The 13,735-nt window shown below is 32.7% G+C and overlaps 1 long non-coding RNA gene across 1 annotated transcript in view; it reads left to right on the forward strand.

The window, feature by feature from the left end:
* The first annotated feature begins 12,578 nt into the window (after window positions 1-12,578).
* LOC130891280 (uncharacterized) overlaps window positions 12,579-13,735 on the forward strand; it is an 88,907-nt gene continuing 87,750 nt past the window's right edge. Inside the window, exon 1 of the long non-coding RNA XR_009058874.1 lies at window positions 12,579-12,686. This is a non-coding gene — a long non-coding RNA (uncharacterized LOC130891280). The remainder of the gene's footprint in view (window positions 12,687-13,735) is intronic.

Below are 13,735 nucleotides of genomic sequence, written 5' to 3' on the forward strand. Positions count from 1 at the left end.
CATCATAAAATGTTTCTGATTTTGAACGTATATCAATTGAACCAAAATACTTTTCCGAAAATGAGTTGAAAAATCTTGTAATAAATTTAAATGTTTTGAAACAAGCTTCAAATTTGAAAGTAAAAATATATCTGTACCGTCAGAACAAGCCATATTGTCCAAGGTCATCATAAAATGTTTCTGATTTTGAACGTATATCAATTGAACCAAAATACTTTTCCGAAAATGAGTTGAAAAATCTTGTAATAAATTTAAATGTTTTGAAACAAGCTTCAAATTTGAAAGTAAAAATATATCTGTACCGTCAGAACAAGCCATATTGTCCAAGGTCATCATAAAATGTTTCTGATTTTGAACGTATATCAATTGAACCAAAATACTTTTCCGAAAATGAGTTGAAAAATCTTGTAATAAATTTAAATGTTTTGAAACAAGCTTCAAATTTGAAAGTAAAAATATATCTGTACCGTCAGAACAAGCCATATTGTCCAAGGTCATCATAAAATGTTTCTGATTTTGAACGTATATCAATTGAACCAAAATACTTTTCCGAAAATGAGTTGAAAAATCTTGTAATAAATTTAAATGTTTTGAAACAAGCTTCAAATTTGAAAGTAAAAATATATCTGTACCGTCAGAACAAGTCATATTGTCCAAGGTCATCATAAAATGTTTCTGATTTTGAACGTATATCAATTGAACCAAAATACTTTTCCGAAAATGAGTTGAAAAATCTTGTAATAAATTTAAATGTTTTGAAACAAGCTTCAAATTTGAAAGTAAAAATATATCTGTACCGTCAGAACAAGCCATATTGTCCAAGGTCATCATAAAATGTTTCTGATTTTGAACGTATATCAATTGAACCAAAATACTTTTCCGAAAATGAGTTGAAAAATCTTGTAATAAATTTAAATGTTTTGAAACAAGCTTCAAATTTGAAAGTAAAAATATATCTGTACCGTCAGAACAAGTCATATTGTCCAAGGTCATCATAAAATGTTTCTGATTTTGAACGTATATCAATTGAACCAAAATACTTTTCCGAAAATGAGTTGAAAAATCTTGTAATAAATTTAAATGTTTTGAAACAAGCTTCAAATTTGAAAGTAAAAATATATCTGTACCGTCAGAACAAGTCATATTGTCCAAGGTCATCATAAAATGTTTCTGATTTTGAACGTATATCAATTGAACCAAAATACTTTTCCGAAAATGAGTTGAAAAATCTTGTAATAAATTTAAATGTTTTGAAACAAGCTTCAAATTTGAAAGTAAAAATATATCTGTACCGTCAGAACAAGTCATATTGTCCAAGGTCATCATAAAATGTTTCTGATTTTGAACGTATATCAATTGAACCAAAATACTTTTCCGAAAATGAGTTGAAAAATCTTGTAATAAATTTAAATGTTTTGAAACAAGCTTCAAATTTGAAAGTAAAAATATATCTGTACCGTCAGAACAAGCCATATTGTCCAAGGTCATCATAAAATGTTTCTGATTTTGAACGTATATCAATTGAACCAAAATACTTTTCCGAAAATGAGTTGAAAAATCTTGTAATAAATTTAAATGTTTTGAAACAAGCTTCAAATTTGAAAGTAAAAATATATCTGTACCGTCAGAACAAGCCATATTGTCCAAGGTCATCATAAAATGTTTCTGATTTTGAACGTATATCAATTGAACCAAAATACTTTTCCGAAAATGAGTTGAAAAATCTTGTAATAAATTTAAATGTTTTGAAACAAGCTTCAAATTTGAAAGTAAAAATATATCTGTACCGTCAGAACAAGCCATATTGTCCAAGGTCATCATAAAATGTTTCTGATTTTGAACGTATATCAATTGAACCAAAATACTTTTCCGAGATTGAGTTGAATAATCTTGTAATAAATTTAAATGTTTTGAAACAAGCTTCACATTTGAAAGTTCTGAGACTGAAAAAAACATTTCCTTCTCTGAGACACCATAATAAATTTTAATTGTGGCGTTATTTCTCCGAACAAAACTTCATGTTCAGATTTCAAAAATTACATAAAAGGCCTGAAACCATACGAACCAAACGACTGGCGTTTATTTATTCTTTACAGCTCAAACCGTTTCATATACGAGGTTTACCCGGAAAATACGTAAAAAAGATTAATAATAACTATTTTCACAATTACTCAGGTATTAGAATATGTTCTCCTTTAAAGTACACTCACTTCTGCCAACATTGAAGAAAGTGTTCAGTTGTGATGCTGTTCAGTGTCGTTTCTGCCTTGATGGTTTCCCCATCTTCCATGTGCTGCTCCCGAAGCATTTTCCATTTGGGGAACAAGAACAAGTCACAAGGGACTAAATCGGATGAATGAATGGGGTGATCTGTCAGGGTGATTTAGCATGGTGCACAACGAGCGATCTGTGAGCGGGCGCAATGTCGTGATGAAAATCCCCTCTTTCCTCTGCTTTCAACCAATCCTAACAATACTCAACCCTCATTGCTTTCTGTTCAGGAGTCCTTCCGGGAACTTTTTTAACCCCTTGTTCACGGCTGGTTCCTTCAGAGACTTGACTCCATAAACTTATTTCACACGGTCATTCTAGCTTTGCAAGAAACTTGATGTTGATGCGCTGTTACTCAATAAGGGACAGCTCCAGCCCGCCGGCGTCTGCAACCTGGAAAATAAAGTTATTATTCAACTTTTATATGTATTTCCGCTCAAACCTCGATTATTTGGAAAAGTGAACAAGAGCATTGGTTAAGAAGAAATTAGTCCTTGAGAGAAAATATGGATCCAGAATTCAATGGAAGCTCGTGACTAAATTTTGCTTCTACCATTCATATAAAACATACTTTGCTAAATCATTAGATAAAGACGGTATCTATTTTGCTTTCAGGATATAGGATAGCTCTAGCTACCAAAGATCATCTCATTGTCCATACGCAACTAGGTGTAAGGCACTGGAGTTCCGTAGTCTCTCGATCTCCACGTATATTTTTCTACATTCTCCACTCAGCATTTTAAGGCGGCAATGCCCCGACAGGATACCTGTTATCTTTTTATGTTTCTTAGCCTTTTTAGATTGTTCCGGTAACTATTTTTTTCATATCTACTTCCTTTCTTTCATTGTTCTGTAACTGATTTCTCAGAAAGGCTTATAGGCGATACGAAGGGTTTTTCCCGCCTCTACTTTAGCAAGTCTGTTTGCTATTTCATTTTCTTCAATATACTTTATGGCTGAAGTAATTGGAAGGCTACATTACAAGCTTAGAGCTCTAATGGTTCGTTGGCTATCAGACAAGATGATAATCTCCTGTTTGCGATATTTCTTCTCAAAAATAAACTGAACACATTTTTCAATTGCATATATTTCTGATCGAAAAATATATGCTGCATTTTAGAAGATTTGAAGTATTTGGTTCTGGATTCCTATTTGAGTTTTCGAAACGTCGGTATACCATTTGATGTTATTTCTGTTTATTTCTAGTCGCTTGTTTTGATTCAATTATATATTTATTTCTTCTCAATACAGAGTTGAAACATCTGAAAGTTCGAAACATCTGAACGAGTATTACATAAAAAAGATTCTGCGAAAGTCTAAAGAAAAGATTTAACTCCATGAAAATTATTTTTCTCCTTTTTATAACCTCCAGTCTGCCTCCATGAAACATATGCCTACAGGACAGTTAATTAACTTCACTTCTTTTTATTTCGGCGGTATTTCAATTTTCGAAGAATACGTGGATTTTCAGCACACTGCAAAGCCGCAAACTTTCTTTCAGCTTAAGATATTTTACGGCGCTGTTTTATTAAAAACTTTTGTCACAGATAAGTATAGTCATAGCCGAGATTTCCATCAATTAAACTCGGCTTTGATAAGGTATAGCAATAGTAAATTCACGATTATCCACGTGGTAAAAACGTTAAAAATTTTGCTAAACTAGTAACAGAAATTGGTTTGTCATTGTTTGAATAGCCATGTAATTTCCTCTAATTTAATATAAAGGGTAAATTTTGAATAGAATCCTGGTGATTTTCCAGTCAATTGTTGAAAACTAGTTTTGAAGCAGTGTTGCTACGTAGCGGAAATAAAATTTCTGCAGCGGTTGATAGTGGTAAGAAACTTACGAACATATTAAAGTTCTTCTTGACGTAATTAAATTTTTTGCACTTTTTCTTGAACTACAGCTTGGTTACACAAAATTTCGCTGTTTCATTTACGCATGGTACAGAAAGTCAAAAAAATCACTCTATATGAAAGTGTGACACGTAATATAAGGGCATAAAAATGTTAAAAATGATCTTTTGTGAGCCTTGATGACATTCTTTCACAAACAGTTTGACTTTATAGGAAATTTTGTACTTTTTATGAAAATACCACAAGAAAACTCAAGGTTTCGATTATTTACATTCATATATTATTGTATCATGACCTTAATACATCCAAAACTTGATGTGTAATGTTTAGGACAATATTCCGAACTCATAGTAAGGTACAGAAAAACATGCAATATAATTTGTATCTTCTAAGTAGAAATTTTCAAACTAATAATTAATATTTAAGAGTTTCAGTTTTTCGCCACTGAAGTATACGTATCTTTATTAATATATATTCGGAATCTCATCAAAATTCAGTAGACCTACATTTAAAACTTTGCCGATAAAATATGATAATAAAAGTCAAAAGTTGAATTATTTTGTAAAAATTTCCAATTTAAAATTGGATTTCATGTTTAGAAGTTGTTTTGAAATTTATTAACATGCAAAAACTTCATAAAATTGACCACAACCATTAAGAGAGACCACTATATGAATAAATAACCTCAAGGGTGGCGAACGTTGACATCTAATAGTAACTTTTGAATTTATAAAAAGGAAATTGATACGGAGATTAGTAAAACAGATGGTTTATTAGAGATCTCTCAAAGTTAAATTGAATATTCAACAAATAAGCCAAGCAGAGACTGACTGAGTCGCGATTGAGTCAATAGAATGATCAGCATATTTTAATTAGTATGGGGTCTGTTCCACAAACTGAAAGAATTATTACCATATCACTTATAAAATATTTGATTGCATGAGTTCGGAGTATCCCAATGAAGCTTATTTGGCGCCTAAGCATGTAGCGATTTTCAATATGAAAGTTAAACTGTTTTGGAGTCGTTGTAAGCGATTCCGTTATTCAAGAGAGCTGAAACCCACAACAAACGCTTCAGGAGACCTTATTACATCGGAATCCAACAAAATCCGCCAACCTGTCATTTTGACAGATTAACAACTATTGGCCTACATGTGACATCTCATTTTCAGTTATCAAATGCGCAGAGTCGATCCCCACCATGAGTTCACTAATTGGGGGCATGAGTCTTGAGGTACGAAGAGAAGAGAAGATTTCTGTCCGTCCAACAAGTAAGACGTGCTAATTTGTCGAGCTACGAAAATATCTACGAAAAAAAGATGGTACCAAATCGAAAAGGGATAAGTAAATCCGCCATCCCCTAAGTAGAAATATTTTTCCCAGCCGGACCTGCGTCCAGCGGACTGGTAGAAGGGAAATACCGATATCTGTTTTAATATTTGGAAGAAAATAGGCAGTTCCTGAAGAAAAAGCCATGCAATCTACAGAGAAGACAAGACCCGGAGAAAAGTAAGTGTTCGAAATTTTCCATCCGTGAAAAAGTTTGTGCGCCAGTCCGCCCGAACTTAAGTAGAAGAAACCCAGGTCAGTAATAGTGTCTACAACAACCTTAGAAGACCACACAGGACCGCTTAGGTTAAAATCCGAGATGAGTTTCTGTTTAGTATTTATGAGATTGCAGCTCTCAACCGCCGAGATTTAGGTTGCTTGGGTTGAGGATACTGCCACTGAGGATGCTGAGTATTCACTCTCTCATTAGTGGTCGGGATAGGGCCTTCAGTCAACCGATTATACTGGAGTATTCACACTCCATTAGCAGAAATACCCAGGTTACTAATCCAGGAGGGCGAGTACAATCTGTTCAACTGGCTTCAGCATTTTCGTCATCACCATACTGATCCCTGGAGTATTTTATTTCCTTCTCTGATGCTGCCCGGAGCAAGTGGAGCATACCACGATAAAAATTGGCGCTCGAGGCAATCCGATTCCTGAGCTTTGGCGTCAGACCGTCACAACAACTGCAACCAGAAGCTGAGGAAATAAAAATATCGAAAGAGAAGTGAAAGCAGAATTAGAAATAATGTTATCAACCCCAAGTAATAGTTAATTATAGTTTCTTTATTTTACCCAACACATTTTTATCAATGTGAGAAAAAAGAGAAACTTTTCGTACTGCACTGCTATCAGTGTCGACACTGACGGTATGCAAATAGTCTTGTTTCGTAGTGGTGGATGGCGCCCATCGGAGACTTGTTTTCCATATTATGTGATAACGATCATCAATCATCTCGACAAGCTCACTTCTCTACTATTGTGTGGAATTAACAAGAAAATTTAGAAAAAAAAAAACAACGTTTAGGAAAAATCTACACACTCCGACAGATTCGTTCAATATACGTTTCAATATTAAAAGAGAATCGACACGTGTAACACACAATATACGTAATCAATGGAATTAAAAATTTCTATTCCATACAAAAATCCTTTTTATAAAAACTTTTATAACTCCAATTAAGATCTTATTGAAAAAATTTTTGCTGAATCACTTGATTCAAGTTGACTTACGTTCGCGCTTGCGCTAACGCTCTCGTTCTAGTTCGAGTTCGAATTGAAAAGTAAAAAATTTTCGAGTTTCCTTTGTTGCAAATAACCATTTTTCGTATATGTTTCTATCCTAGTTATATCTGTACTTTATCTTAAACATCTTGCTTGGTGATCAAGAAAACCTGGTATTAGTATAGGTAGCAGCATTAACAGGTATTTTGTGTCTTAATGTTTAAGTAAAATTAAAAAGGAAATGCTCGGTGCTGCAACTCGAACATCGAACATAACAATTGACCATCTTCTAGCGCGAGCTTGGCGCGAACTCGAACGCGAGCGCTGGCGTTTGTGTTTATATATAATTCGTAATCTGTTTAAGTTATGTTAAACGCGAACGATGGCGCTAACGCGTGCTCGAGCGTAGAAGTTTATGAATTGATCTTTATGCTTGTTTCTTGGACTTTTACTAAGTAAAGCCAAGCACGTTAAAGTTTGATTAACCCACGACATTTATGGCAGCTGTAGCAGCTGTAAGCTATAAATTTTAGTTTAAAAAACTACTCGTATGGATACACGGAGTAGAGATGAATCGGAGTAAGCTGAATTCAACAATTTGGACAACCAGAGTAATTAGTGACTGTACAGGTTTGAGAATTTATTAGTATAGTCCAAAATTATTTTTCCTTCTTGTGTATAGATGTCATATTAACAAGTTTGGTGTTTTCTTCTCAAATGTACACTAAGCTATTGTGAATCTAGCTTAATTTCACGCATTTCCAAACACAGAGATATCTAACTAGTGAATTTACTGTTGCTTTAGGCGTGAAAAATTTGTAAAAAATATGATGAAGACTAACAGTTTCTTTCAATAGTAACTCTTTTTGATTGAAAGAAATGAAGGACCCGAATTTTCTTGATTAGAAACAAAATATAAATAAAAAATGTATTAATTTAAAAAATAAGCTGCCTTAAGGACTAGGAATTTAAATACACGGTCCCAATTATTCTTAAAATATTCCGAAGTATTCTAGTGTATTCTAGTGAATAAAAATCATCATTATTTCCAAAATATCTTGTGTTTAGAACAATACACCAATTGAAAGAGAACATTTGTCAAGGATTGGGTAACATACCCAGCGCTAGGTGTCAAAGAGTTTCTGAAAATATAACGGCCAACTGCGAGAATGCGGTCTCTGGAGTTAAAAGCTTTCCCACAGAAATCTGTGGTATTCTATGTGTTGTTTATAGATTTTTATATAATTTTTATTACCATAAAACGTTGTAACGAAGCAAGTATGCCCAGTGAAACCCCATCATCATCATCATCATCATATTCTGTTTTAAATTTGATGAAATGAATACACCTTATTTTGGATTTTTCTGAAAAAAACTCAATCGAGATTGAGTTCAATATCTTTTTCCGTGAAAAAGTTTTTTATTGCACACTAATTTTATTGAATTTACTTAAAAAAATTTCGTTAACATATTGATAGAACAAAAATATAACTTGTATGTGTTATTTATAGATTTTTGTATAATTTTTATCACCATAAAACGCTGTAACGAAGCAACTATGCCCAGTGAAACCCCACGGAAAAACGGAATTTCCCCAAATTTTCGTATCATTTTCAGGAAATTTCTTGCAGGACGTAGTACAACTGAATGAGATATAAAATATCCATAAGATTACTTTCTTTAGAGATATATGAATATTTGCTTAGTTAATTCACTGGTTGAGATCACTATAAGGGTAATTACCACTTCTCTGTTTCTGGGTGTAAAGAAAAAAAAGGAAAAAGGCGAAATTCTATTTTTTATGAGCTTTTTAATGACTTACACATATTATACCTTTTAAAAATATCAAACTTTCCAAATTAATATCAATATCTTGTGATAAAATTTCTAGGTAGAAGTTTAACCTGGCAGAATAATTATCTATAATAATAATTTAATATCTACATGAGGCTGTCATAATTTTCATTTGACGCGCTTTTCATATAGACAAATATGAAGCTTAAATGAGGTAAAATCCAACACCTGATTGAGACATCTGTCTCTTTGTACAGATAAAAGATAAGATATACGATGTAGGTTCGCCAGGTGGTTATCAGTTCTACGCATACGTGTTAAAGCACATTGTGAATAAATATAAATTGCTTCGGATCAGTAAGTTACATAAGTATTGATTTTATCTTTGGCAATAATTACGGGGCGAAAAAAAATGAGTAAAAATATAATGATACAAAACAAACAGATGAAAATAAATAAAAAAAAAAATTAGAGAAGACACATATTTTGATCGTTTTTCTACGTCTTCCGATCTCTAACCGCTACCTGCCTCTATCCGGCCATAAGTTAGTTCTCTTCCCTGCATTTCCTATGGCATCTATGGCATCTCTCCAGTTTCTTTGTGGTCTTCCTCTTCTACTTTTCCCTTATCCACTTTAGGACCTGTAGAGGAATTGTTTTTACGTTCTTCGTACATGACTATAACAGATCAGTTGTTTAGTTTTAATGTATGGTAGTTGAAATGTTTGTTGCACAATCTCGTATTTGAATGAAATTTGCATAAATATACCTAGTTCATTTCTTGGATCCAAATTGAAACATTTCTGTATTAGATTAATAGAAAATATCAATAAAAACACTATGCAAGATGTATTTAACACATATTTGTGGTATAACTCGATCGTCCTAGCATTTTATTTTGGATACGGGGGAAGATTGAGGAAAGAAAACTATTTTACGACGTTGGGTGGGTAAGGTACTATCAGTTTCTTCGATATTTGGAATTATGGTTTCATTATTTTATAGACGAAGCTACTAATGCTACGAACATGAAATTTGATCATTTTGAGACGTAATTTTGCACTAAAAGAGAAATTTTGGATTTTCTACAACAAAGGCGATTGATTGAGGGACGTAAATGTAGGTTAGAATCTTCCAATTTTGTGTTCAGTCTAGAAATTGAGAAATAACGAATACTTATATCGGGATTTTTGTTATTTCCACTCTCTAAGTGGGAAAATTTGAATATGGTTAATAAAAATGATCTAAATTGAGCTTGTGATTGATGGTTCTCATTCTACAAAGGTTGATTTTAGATTTTGCAATCGAAAAATAGTTGGAACACCTCATTTGTGAGCATTGACGTTTGTTGTTGCGAAGCCATTGACAATTTAGAAATTAATTGAGTAATCAGCAAGTTTGTACAAAAATGCAAATCACCCTCGAAGGCTTGGATGATATTTTATGATTTTAAATTATATGGTAGGTAAAAGTGAGCGTAATTAAGAATATTTCGATGTACCGTGGACTACAATTTGAAAAAAGATGCATCCACCAGAAGGTTTGGTGATTGAAAACGTTCAGGGCTGCATTGGAAATCCAAACCGCTGATGATTAATGGATTGATCGACGGACCCAGAGATTTCAGCTCAGATCAATGAATCTGGGAATCTTCCTTCGAGTATTTCTACAGTGATAAGGAGATTGAGACAAGCTTGCCTTTTGGAAGGATGGCAGTGAAGAAACCTTTTCTAAAACGTTAAAATAAAAATGCAGTGGGATAAAAAGTGGAATAGAAATTGTGTGGTGGATCAAAATTTAAACATTTTGGATTTAATGGCGTCCTAGTAAAAATTGAGGGAAGTTTGAGGATAGAATGCTATAAAGAATCAAAGGAAAATTTAGTACGGACTCACCAGTTCCTGATAGAGAGAAATTTTACCATTCGGTATAACAACGATCCCAAGCATTCCAAGCTGTGCATATATTATTTGAGAGAATTGGAAAGAAAAAAGGTACTGAAAGTAATATATAAATATCAAAATCAATCGTGTTGTTTTTATTTTTTGTGTATCACCCAAACTATAGGATGGGCAAAGACTTTTGACTGGTACTGTATCAATAGTGATAACAAAATACCTTATTTTTCTAAACTATGATAACTTAAAGCTACCGGCAGCAGCTAGTGACATCTTTTTCATCATATTCTGTTTCAAATTTAATGGAATGAATACACCTTAATTTGGATTTTCAAAAAATTCGCAGCAATAATCAAAAACTCAATCGAGATTGAATTCAATATCCTTTCAGTGAAAAAGTTTTTTATTGCACACTAATTTCATTGGATTTATTTCAAAAAATCTTGTTAACACGTCGATAGAACAAAAATATAACTTAGTTCTCTAAAATAAATTTCCATAGTTTAAGAAACTCATACTTAGATATATATCGAAATCATCGATACCTAAGTAACTTTTTTTATCGATGTCATCAAGTTTTTTTCGAAAATCACTTAAATTGATGTCATATGGCAGTAATGGCGATAGAAATTTTGTAATTCTATTAAAAATATTACAAGTACTTAGATGTAATAATTGAAAAAAGCTCTCTAAAAATTTAACAATATTGTTCTTGAATATTAAAAACTGTACACGTGTTTAACTAATTGGAAATGGTTCACCATTCAGGATAATGAAGGGTTAAAAATTGTAGTTAAACTTTTTTTTTCTAGATTGTGACAATTGTCAGACAAGTTATCTGATCACAGATCTTCTTAACCATATAACTTAATATTAATATCTATTTTATCACCAGTAATTTCATTATCTAAGTTATAGTATCAAAGAATATGAATTTTTTCTGTCATATCATTTTCCTCGATCAACTTTTTTATGTCAAGGTCTTTACGCAAATTTCTCTTTTATGCTTGTTTGAAATTCTGCTCAAGGTTTAGTTGTTGTTAATCCTCCTATCAACTCTCGGATACTGAAAATTTAAAATTGATGCATTATTACTACCAGAATTTAAGTCATGGTAAAGACAACTCAAAGGTATTACGGGGTAAATAATTTAAGGCAGACAATGAGTAAATCTAAGATGAGTGAAATGAGATTACTTTGCTGAGATGATGTATTATTAATAAGGTTTATAAAGATGTTAGCATCTTAAAAAATTTGGAAGTTAACGTACGTAAATATCTCGAACTAATGCTTAAACTACTATTAATTAATTATGAAGTAATGTTACTGATACATTTTTAGACTTAGTTGAAAGAAAAAACAAAAATAAAGAACACAAAAAAAATTATCTCTTGAAATGTCAAAATACAGAAATCCGGAAATCCGTATGGAACTAGGGGATTGTACTCGTCATAGAAGAATGAAAGGAATTGTACAGAGAAGCTTAAAGTACGGTTAACTTATGGTGAGATGAAACACTGTGTAAACCACTACACCAACACTCACAATTACACTGTTTAATGCGCATTTCGATAACCAAGCTAGTGTCTTCAGAAACTGAAGGTAAACAATTAATCTTCAGTCTTAATGTCCCATTTCTGGGAGGAAATTCAGTAGATTTCTCATTTCGCTTTGTGATGGCTGGACGCCTACTGAGATGCCGTAATCTCAGACGGAAACGTTCTTTTTCGAACAGTACTCGTATATATTTTGATGATATGACAGCTTTATTTAACTCGCCCTACCCTTATTTTGTTATATCATTATTTGTTTTCGGAAGAATATTTAATTTACCTTAATTTGAATAGTTTCAGAGGTATTTGATCACTTATCAGAAACATGTATTAAAATTGGGGCAATCTACTGAACTAAAAGTAAAAGAATCATAATAATTACAATTTTTCCTCATATTTCTGATCAATCAATCAAAACCTCTTGACCCAAATCGGTCTTACACTACCGCGCCCTTTGTACTTCAATTACACACTTGCCAACCGTCAAAGTGTATTAAAAAAAATTCATGCTAATTTTCAACTGTATCACCTGCACTGCTCCTAATGTTGTTTGTAGATTCAGGGGGCTGGTCATGGGGGAGGGGGTAAAAACGCCGGCGCCGTGGCGCAATTTGGGGTGTGGCGGACGTCGCTGTGTTCCGTTTTCACAGTCGGTTGTGCGTCTTCCATAACACCAACAAGATGTTAGGTTGTGGGGACCGTAAAACTCGTAACATGTTATCGTTTTGTGCAACAGTTTCCAAATGGGGGAAAGCCGGTAAGTTCGAAAAAACTTTTGTTTAGGTACAATATACAAAAAAATTTGAAAAAACTTTTGGATTATGTCATCGAAACCATCAAAATTATATATATGTATTGAATAACTAAGAATTTATTTCAGTTTGAAAGTTACAATGCATTATTTGATTCTGCGCTATGTTCGAAATAAATTCTCTAGTTGAATTGATTGAGTTGATTATATTCATAAGGATATTTTCGAAAATTTGAAACGATTTCATTCCTTGCTCTTATTTCTTGTACGGTTATACTTGAAATAATATATTTCTGAAATGTTTTAACTACAAATTTTTTAACTTTTAACATTCAAACACAAATAATAAAATTTTTCTTGGGGCACATTGTTTCTTAAACAACCAAACGGGATTCCAGGATTATTTATCGAATGAATATAATCCCTAAGCTTAATGATTTACTGAATTTTGAAGAATTATATGTTTTGTAGTAGTCATCAGATTATATTCTTCTTTCAATGCATATCCACTGATGGATATTCGCGGTAACATTTTCCATCGTTTCTCTATTTCTTGCGGTGTGTATTAAGGATTCTATATCGTGTAGTCCTGTCCACTGTCTGATGCTTTGCAGCTAACATATTTTCTTTCATCCGATCCCTCTCTTTCCTTCAATTTTACATTCGATCAGTAGGTGCAAAAATTGATATTTGTTGTTTCGCATAATGTGCCCTATAATCCAATAATTCACGTTGTTTGCCGATGTGCCTCAGAATTTCTTCGTTTTTCAATGTAGTCGTCCAAGGCACTTTAAGGATTCTGCGGTGCAGCCACATCTCGAAAGCCTCCAACTTGTTAATCGCAGTCGTCAAAAGAAACCTAAAAGATATGCATTAGCAGGGAAATGAAAGAAATAACTCAAGGTACTATAAAAATAAAAAAGTTGCGTAGATTCATTCTTTTTTATAGTTTGAGGCCATGTCTTAAATATGTGTTTATCAGCCGTGGTAAATAAAAGAAGTAAAGAAAAAGAAATTGTGCAACGAGTTTGTTTGAAATTTTGTGTTTTTAATGA

The sequence above is a fragment of the Diorhabda carinulata genome, chromosome 3, assembly GCF_026250575.1.
Source record: "Diorhabda carinulata isolate Delta chromosome 3, icDioCari1.1, whole genome shotgun sequence".
Classification (NCBI taxonomy): Eukaryota; Metazoa; Arthropoda; class Insecta; order Coleoptera; family Chrysomelidae; genus Diorhabda; species Diorhabda carinulata.